Source organism: Podarcis melisellensis, assembly GCF_964234715.1.
Source record: "Podarcis melisellensis genome assembly, chromosome: 12".
Classification (NCBI taxonomy): domain Eukaryota; kingdom Metazoa; phylum Chordata; class Lepidosauria; order Squamata; family Lacertidae; genus Podarcis; species Podarcis melisellensis.
The window spans coordinates 8,155,830-8,165,312 of record NC_138544.1 but is presented as its reverse complement, the minus strand read 5'-3'; positions in this window follow the sequence as shown (position 1 = coordinate 8,165,312).

Here is a 9,483-nt window from a genome sequence, read left to right as displayed (position 1 = left end):
ATGGTGCAAAAAGGTTGCAAATGCTCCTCTGAAAGGTTTGGCGGTCGAAACAGAATTCTTTTTATCACAGGAAAAGAAATCAGCCCTCGACAACTTTCCCGGCGGAAAAATATTTTTTTGAAAAAATCCATAAGCCCCGGGGTCACAATTTCATCAAAAATCTGACTTTCGGCAATTGACTCAGAAATTGTGCCCAACGGTTGCAAATGCTCCTCTGAAAGGTTTGGCGGTCGAAACAGAAGTCTTTTTATTACAGGAAAAGAAATCAGCCCTCGACAACTTTACCGGCAGAAAAATATTTTTTTGAAAAAATCCCTAAGCCCCGGGGTCACAATTTCATCAAAAATCTGACTTTCGGCAATTGACTCAGAAATGGTGCCCAACGATTGCAAATGCTTCTTTGAAAGGTTTGGCGGTCGAAACAGAAGTCTTTTTATTACAGGGAAAAAAATCAGCCCTCGACAACTTTACCGGCAGAAAATTTTTTTTTTGAAAAAATCCCTAAGCCCCGGGGTCACAATTTCATCAAAAATCTGACTTTCGGCAATTGACTCAAAAATGGTGCAACAAGGTTGAAAATGCTCCTCTGAAAGGTTTGGCGGTCGAAACAGAAGTCTTTTTATCACAGGAAAAGAAATCAGCCCTTGACAACTTAACCGGCAGAAAAATATTTTTTTGAAAAAATCCCTAAGCCCCGGGGTCACAATTTCATCTAAAATCTGAATTTCGGCAATTGACTCAGAAATTGTGCCCAACGGTTGCAAATGCTCTTCTGAAAGGTTTGGCGGTCGAAATAGAAGTCTTTTTATCACAGGAAAAGAATTCAGCCATCGACAACTTTACCGGCGGAAAAATATCTTTTTGAAAAAATCCCTAAGCCCCGGGGTCACAATTTCATCAAAAATCTGACTGTCTGCAATTGACTCCGAAATGGTCCCAACGGTTTCAAATGCTCCTTTGAAAGGTTTGGCGGTCGGAACAGAAGTCTTTTTATTACAGGAAAAGAAATCAGCCCTTGACAACTTTACCGGCAGAAAAATATTTTTTTGAAAAAATCCCTAAGCCCCGGGGTCACGATTTCATCAAAAATCTGACTTTCGGCAATTGACTCAGAAATGGTGCAAAAAGGTTGCAAATGCTCCTCTGAAAGGTTTGGCGGTCGAAACAGAATTCTTTTTATCACAGGAAAAGAAATCAGCCCTCGACAACTTTCCCGGCGGAAAAATATTTTTTTGAAAAAATCCATAAGCCCCGGGGTCACAATTTCATCAAAAATCTGACTTTCGGCAATTGACTCAGAAATTGTGCCCAACGGTTGCAAATGCTCCTCTGAAAGGTTTGGCGGTCGAAACAGAAGTCTTTTTATTACAGGAAAAGAAATCAGCCCTCGACAACTTTACCGGCAGAAAAATATTTTTTTGAAAAAATCCCTAAGCCCCGGGGTCACAATTTCATCAAAAATCTGACTTTCTGCAATTGACTCCGAAATGGTCCCAAAGGTTGAAAATGCTCCTCTGAAAGGTTTGGCGGTCGAAACAGAAGTCTTTTTATCACAGGAAAAGAAATCAGCCCTCGACAACTTTACCGGCAGAAAATTTTTTTTTTGAAAAAATCCCTAAGCCCCGGGGTCACAATTTCATCAAAAATCTGACTTTCGGCAATTGACTCAGAAATGGTGCCCAACGATTGCAAATGCTTCTTTGAAAGGTTTGGCGGTCGAAACAGAAGTCTTTTTATTACAGGGAAAAAAATCAGCCCTCGACAACTTTACCGGCAGAAAAATATTTTTTTGAAAAAATCCCTAAGCCCCGGGGTCACAATTTCATCAAAAATCTGACTTTCGGCAATTGACTCAAAAATGGTGCAACAAGGTTGAAAATGCTCCTCTGAAAGGTTTGGCGGTCGAAACAGAAGTCTTTTTATCACAGGAAAAGAAATCAGCCCTTGACAACTTAACCGGCAGAAAAATATTTTTTTGAAAAAATCCCTAAGCCCCGGGGTCACAATTTCATCTAAAATCTGAATTTCGGCAATTGACTCAGAAATTGTGCCCAACGGTTGCAAATGCTCTTCTGAAAGGTTTGGCGGTCGAAATAGAAGTCTTTTTATCACAGGAAAAGAATTCAGCCATCGACAACTTTACCGGCGGAAAAATATCTTTTTGAAAAAATCCCTAACGCCCGGGGTCACAATTTCATCAAAAATCTGACTTTCTGCAATTGACTCCGAAATGGTGCCCAACGGTTGCAAATGCTCCTCTGAAAGGTTTGGCGGTCGAAATAGATGTCTTTTTATCACAGGAAAAGAAATCAGCCCTCGACAACTTTACCGGCGGAAAAATATTTTTTTGAAAAAATCCCTAAGCCCTGGGGTCACAATTTCATCAAAAATCTGACTTTCGGCAATTGACTCCGAAATGGTGCCCAACGGTTGCAAACGCTCCTCTGAAAGGTTTGGCGGTCGAAATACATGTCTTTTTATCACAGGAAAAGAAATCAGCCCTTGACAACTGTACCGGCGGAAAAATATTTTTTTGAAAAATCCCTAAGCCCCGGGGTCACAATTTCATCAAAAATCTGACTTTCGGCAATTGACTCCGAAATGGTCCCAACGGTTGCAAATGCTCCTCTGAAAGGTTTGGCGGTCGAAACAGAAGTCTTTTTATTACAGGAAAAGAAATCAGCCCTCGACAACTTTACCGGCAGAAAAATATTTTTTTGAAAAAATCCCTAAGCCCCGGGGTCACAATTTCATCAAAAATCTGACTTTCGGCAATTGACTCAAAAATGGTGCAAAAAGGTTGAAAATGCTCCTCTGAAAGGTTTGGCGGTCGAAATACATGTCTTTTTATTACAGGAAAAGAAATCAGCCCTCGACAACTTAACCGGCAGAAAAATATTTTTTTGAAAAAATCCCTAAGCCCCGGGGTCACAATTTCATCAAAAATCTGACTTTCGGCAATTGAATCAAAAATGGTGCAAAAAGGTCGAAAATGCTCCTCTGAAAGGTTTGGCGGTCGAAATAGATGTCTTTTTATCACAGGAAAAGAAATCAGCCCTCGACAACTTTACCGGCAGAAAAATATTTTTTTGAAAAAATCCCTAAGCCCCGGGGTCACAATTTCATCAAAAATCTGACTGTCTGCAATTGACTCCGAAATGGTCCCAACGGTTTCAAATGCTTCTTTGAAAGGTTTGGCGGTCGAAACAGAAGTCTTTTTATTACAGGAAAAGAAATCAGCCCTCGACAACTTCACCGGCGGAAAAATATTTTTTTGAAAAAATCCCTAAGCCCCGGAGTCACAATTTCATCAAAAATCTGACTTTCGGCAATTGAATCAGAAATTGTGCCCAACGGTTGCAAATGCTCCTCTGAAAGGTTTGGCGGTCGAAACAGAAGTCTTTTTATTACAGGAAAAGAAATCAGCCCTCAACAACTTTACCGGCAGAAAAATATTTTTTTGAAAAAATCCCTAAGCCCCGGGGTCACAATTTCATCAAAAATCTGACTTTCTGCAATTGACTCCGAAATGGTGCCCAACGGTTGCAAATGCTCCTCTGAAAGGTTTGGCGGTCGAAACAGAAGTCTTTTTATCACAGGAAAAGAAATCAGCCCTCGACAACTTTACCGGCAGAAAAATATTTTTTTGAAAAAATCCCTAAGCCCCGGGGTCACAATTTCATCAAAAATCTGACTTTCGGCAATTGACTCAAAAATGGTGCAAAAAGGTTGAAAATGCTCCTCTGAAAGGTTTGGCGGTCGAAATAGATGTCTTTTTATCACAGGAATAGAAATCAGCCCTCGACAACTTTACCGGCGGAAAAATATTTTTTTGAAAATATCCCAAAGCCCCGGGGTCACAATTTCATCAAAAATCTGACTTTCGGCAATTGACTCAGAAATGGTGCCCAACGATTGCAAATGCTTGTTTGAAAGGTTTGGCGGTCGAAACAGAAGTCTTTTTATTACAGGGAAAAAAATCAGCCCTCGACAACTTTACCGGCAGAAAAATATTTTTTTGAAAAAATCCCTAAGCCCCGGGGTCACAATTTCATCAAAAATCTGACTTTCGGCAATTGACTCAAAAATGGTGCAACAAGGTTGAAAATGCTCCTCTGAAAGGTTTGGCGGTCGAAACAGAAGTCTTTTTATCACAGGAAAAGAAATCAGCCCTTGACAACTTAACCGGCAGAAAAATATTTTTTTGAAAAAATCCCTAAGCCCCGGGGTCACAATTTCATCTAAAATCTGAATTTCGGCAATTGACTCAGAAATTGTGCCCAACGGTTGCAAATGCTCTTCTGAAAGGTTTGGCGGTCGAAATAGAAGTCTTTTTATCACAGGAAAAGAATTCAGCCATCGACAACTTTACCGGCGGAAAAATATCTTTTTGAAAAAATCCCTAACGCCCGGGGTCACAATTTCATCAAAAATCTGACTTTCTGCAATTGACTCCGAAATGGTGCCCAACGGTTGCAAATGCTCCTCTGAAAGGTTTGGCGGTCGAAATAGATGTCTTTTTATCACAGGAAAAGAAATCAGCCCTCGACAACTTTACCGGCGGAAAAATATTTTTTTGAAAAAATCCCTAAGCCCTGGGGTCACAATTTCATCAAAAATCTGACTTTCGGCAATTGACTCCGAAATGGTGCCCAACGGTTGCAAACGCTCCTCTGAAAGGTTTGGCGGTCGAAATACATGTCTTTTTATCACAGGAAAAGAAATCAGCCCTTGACAACTGTACCGGCGGAAAAATATTTTTTTGAAAAATCCCTAAGCCCCGGGGTCACAATTTCATCAAAAATCTGACTTTCGGCAATTGACTCCGAAATGGTCCCAACGGTTGCAAATGCTCCTCTGAAAGGTTTGGCGGTCGAAACAGAAGTCTTTTTATTACAGGAAAAGAAATCAGCCCTCGACAACTTTACCGGCAGAAAAATATTTTTTTGAAAATATCCCTAAGCCCCGGGGTCACAATTTCATCAAAAATCTGACTTTCGGCAATTGACTCAAAAATGGTGCAAAAAGGTTGAAAATGCTCCTCTGAAAGGTTTGGCGGTCGAAATACATGTCTTTTTATTACAGGAAAAGAAATCAGCCCTCGACAACTTAACCGGCAGAAAAATATTTTTTTGAAAAAATCCCTAAGCCCCGGGGTCACAATTTCATCAAAAATCTGACTTTCGGCAATTGAATCAAAAATGGTGCAAAAAGGTCGAAAATGCTCCTCTGAAAGGTTTGGCGGTCGAAATAGATGTCTTTTTATCACAGGAAAAGAAATCAGCCCTCGACAACTTTACCGGCAGAAAAATATTTTTTTGAAAAAATCCCTAAGCCCCGGGGTCACAATTTCATCAAAAATCTGACTGTCTGCAATTGACTCCGAAATGGTCCCAACGGTTTCAAATGCTTCTTTGAAAGGTTTGGCGGTCGAAACAGAAGTCTTTTTATTACAGGAAAAGAAATCAGCCCTCGACAACTTCACCGGCGGAAAAATATTTTTTTGAAAAAATCCCTAAGCCCCGGGGTCACAATTTCATCAAAAATCTGACTTTCGGCAATTGACTCAGAAATTGTGCCCAACGGTTGCAAATGCTCCTCTGAAAGGTTTGGCGGTCGAAACAGAAGTCTTTTTATTACAGGAAAAGAAATCAGCCCTCAACAACTTTACCGGCAGAAAAATATTTTTTTGAAAAAATCCCTAAGCCCCGGGGTCACAATTTCATCAAAAATCTGACTTTCTGCAATTGACTCCGAAATGGTCCCAACGGTTGCAAATGCTCCTCTGAAAGGTTTGGCGGTCGAAACAGAAGTCTTTTTATCACAGGAAAAGAAATCAGCCCTCGACAACTTTACCGGCAGAAAAATATTTTTTTGAAAAAATCCCTAAGCCCCGGGGTCACAATTTCATCAAAAATCTGACTTTCGGCAATTGACTCAAAAATGGTGCAAAAAGGTTGAAAATGCTCCTCTGAAAGGTTTGGCGGTCGAAATAGATGTCTTTTTATCACAGGAATAGAAATCAGCCCTCGACAACTTTACCGGCGGAAAAATATTTTTTTGAAAATATCCCAAAGCCCCGGGGTCACAATTTCATCAAAAATCTGACTTTCGGCAATTGACTCAGAAATTGTGCCCAACGGTTGCAAACGCTCCTCTGAAAGGTTTGGCCGTCGAAACAGAAGTCTTTTTATTACAGGAAAAGAAATCAGCCCTCGACAACTTTTCCGGCGGAAAAATATTTTTTTGAAAAAATCCCTAAGCCCCGGGGTCACAATTTCGTCAAAAATCTGACTTTCAGCAATTGACTCAGAAATTGTGACCAACGGTTGCAAATGCTCCTCTGAAAGTTTTGGCGGTCGAAACAGAAGTCTTTTTATTACAGGAAAAGAAATCAGCCCTGGACAACTTTACCGGCAGAAAAATATTTTTTTGAAAAAATCCCTAAGCCCCGGGGTCACAATTTCATCAAAAATATGACTTTCGGCAATTGACTAAAAAATGGTGCAAAAAGGTTGAAAATGCTCCTCTGAAAGGTTTGGCGGTCAAAATACATGTGTTTTTATCACAGGAAAAGAAATCAGCCATCGACAACTTAACCGGCAGAAAAATATTTTTTTGAAAAAAATCCATAAGCCCCGGGGTCATAATTTCATCAAAAATCTGACTTTCGGCAATTGACTCAGAAATGGTGCCTAACGGTTGCAAATGCTCCTCTGAAAGGTTTGGCGGTCGAAACAGAAGTCTTTTTATTACAGGAAAAGAAATCAGCCCTCGACAACTTTACCGGCTGAAAAATATGTTTTTGAAAAAATCCCTAAGCCCCGGGGTCACAATTTCATCAAAAATCTGACTTTCGGCAATTGAATCAAAAATGGTGTAAAAAGGTCGAAAATGCTCCTCTGAAAGTTTTGGCGGTCGAAATAGATGTCTTTTTATCACAGGAAAAGAAATCAGCCCTCGACAACTTTACCGGCAGAAAAATATTTTTTTGAAAAAAATCCCTAAGCCCCGGGGTCACAATTTCATCAAAAATCTGACTTTCGGCAATTGACTCAGAAATTGTGCCCAACGGTTGCAAATGCTCCTCTGAAAGGTTTGGCGGTCGAAACAGAAGTCTTTTTATTACAGGAAAAGAAATCAGCCCTCGACAACTTTACCGGCAGAAAAATATTTTTTTGAAAAAAATCCCTAAGCCCCGGGGTCACAATTTCATGAAAAATCTGACATTCGTCAATTGACTCAGAAATGGTGCAAAAAGGTTGCAAATGCTCCTCTGAAAGGTTTGGCGGTCGAAACAGAAGTCTTTTTATTACAGGAAAAGAAATCAGCCCTCGACAACTTTACCGGCAGAAAAATATTTTTTTGAAAAAATCCCTAAGCCCCGGGGTCACAATTTCATCAAAAATCTGACTTTCGGCAATTGACTCAAAAATGGTGCAAAAAGGTTGAAAATGCTCCTCTGAAAGGTTTGGCGGTCGAAATAGATGTCTTTTTATCACAGGAAAAGAAATCAGCCCTTGACAACTTTACCGGCGGAAAAATATTTTTTTGAAAAAATCCCTAAGCCCCGGGGTCACAATTTCATCAAAAATCTGACTTTCGGCAATTGACTCCGAAATGGTGCCCAACGGTTGCAAATGCTCCTCTTAAAGGTTTGGCGGTCGAAACAGAAGTCTTTTTATTACAGGAAAAGAAATCAGCCCTCGACAACTTTACCGGCAGAAAAATATTTTTTTGAAAAAATCCCTAAGCCCCGGGGTCACAATTTCATCAAAAATCTGACTTTCGGCAATTGACTCAAAAATGGTGCAAAAAGGTAGAAAATGCTCCTCTGAAAGGTTTGGCGGTCGAAATAGATGTCTTTTTATCACAGGAAAAGAAATCAGCCCTTGACAACTTTTCCGGCGGAAAAATATTTTTTTGAAAAAATCCCTAAGCCCCGGGGTCACAATTTCATCAAAAATCTGACTTTCGGCAATTGACTCAGAAATGGTCCCAACGGTTGCAAATGCTTCTTTGAAAGGTTTGGCGGTCGAAACAGAAGTCTTTTTATTATAGGGGAAAAAATCAGCCCTCGACAACTTTACCGGCAGAAAAATATTTTTTTGAAAAAATCCCTAAGCCCCGGGGTCACAATTTCATCAAAAATCTGACTTTCGGCAATTGACTCAAAAATGGTGCAACAAGGTTGAAAATGCTCCTCTGAAATGTTTGGCCGTCGAAACAGAAGTCTTTTTATCACAGGAAAAGAAATCAGCCCTTGACAACTTAACCGGCAGAAAAATATTTTTTTGAAAAAATCCATAAGCCCCGGGGTCACAATTTCATCAAAAATCTGACTTTCGGCAATTGACTAAAAAATGGTGCAAAAAGGTTGCAAATGCTCCTCTGAAAGGTTTGGCGGTCGAAATAGAAGTCTTTTTATTACAGGAAAAGAAATCAGCCCTCGACAACTTTACCGGCAGAAAAATATTTTTTTGAAAAAGTCCCTAAGCCCCGGGGTCACAATTTCATCAAAAATCTGACTTTCGGCAATTGAATCAAAAATGTTGCAAAAAGGTCGAAAATGCTCCTCTGAAAGGTTTGGAGGTCGAAATAGATGTCTTTTTATCACAGGAAAAGAAATCAGCCCTCGACAACTTTACCGGCAGAAAAATATTTTTTTGAAAAAAATCCCTAAGCCCCGGGGCACAATTTCATCAAAAATCTGACTGTCTGCAATTGACTCCGAAATGGTCCCAACGGTTGAAAATGCTCCTCTGAAAGGTTTGGCGGTCGAAACAGAAGTCTTTTTATCACAGGAAAAGAAATCAGCCCTCGACAACTTAACCGGCAGAAAAATATTTTTTTGAAAAAATCCCTAAGCCCCGGGGTCACAATTTCATCAAAAATCTGACTTTCGGCAATTGACTCAGAAATGGTGCCCAACGGTTGCAAATGCTTCTTTGAAAGGTTTGGCGGTCGAAACAGAAGTCTTTTTATTATAGGGGAAAAAATCAGCCCTCGACAACTTTACCAGCAGAAAAATATTTTTTTGAAAAAATCCCTAAGCCCCGGGGTCACAATTTCATCAAAAATCTGACTTTCGGCAATTGACTCAAAAATGGTGCAACAAGGTTGAAAATGCTCCTCTGAAATGTTTGGCGGTCGAAACAGAAGTCTTTTTATCACAGGAAAAGAAATCAGCCCTTGACAACTTAACCGGCAGAAAAATATTTTTTTGAAAAAATCCATAAGCCCCGGGGTCACAATTTCATCAAAAATCTGAATTTCGGCAATTGACTAAAAAATGGTGCAAAAAGGTTGCAAATGCTCCTCTGAAAGGTTTGGCGGTCGAAATAGAAGTCTTTTTATTACAGGAAAAGAAATCAGCCCTCGACAACTTTACCGGCAGAAAAATATTTTTTTGAAAAAGTCCCTAAGCCCCGGGGTCACAATTTCATCTAAAATCTGACTTTCGGCAATTGACTCAAAAATGGT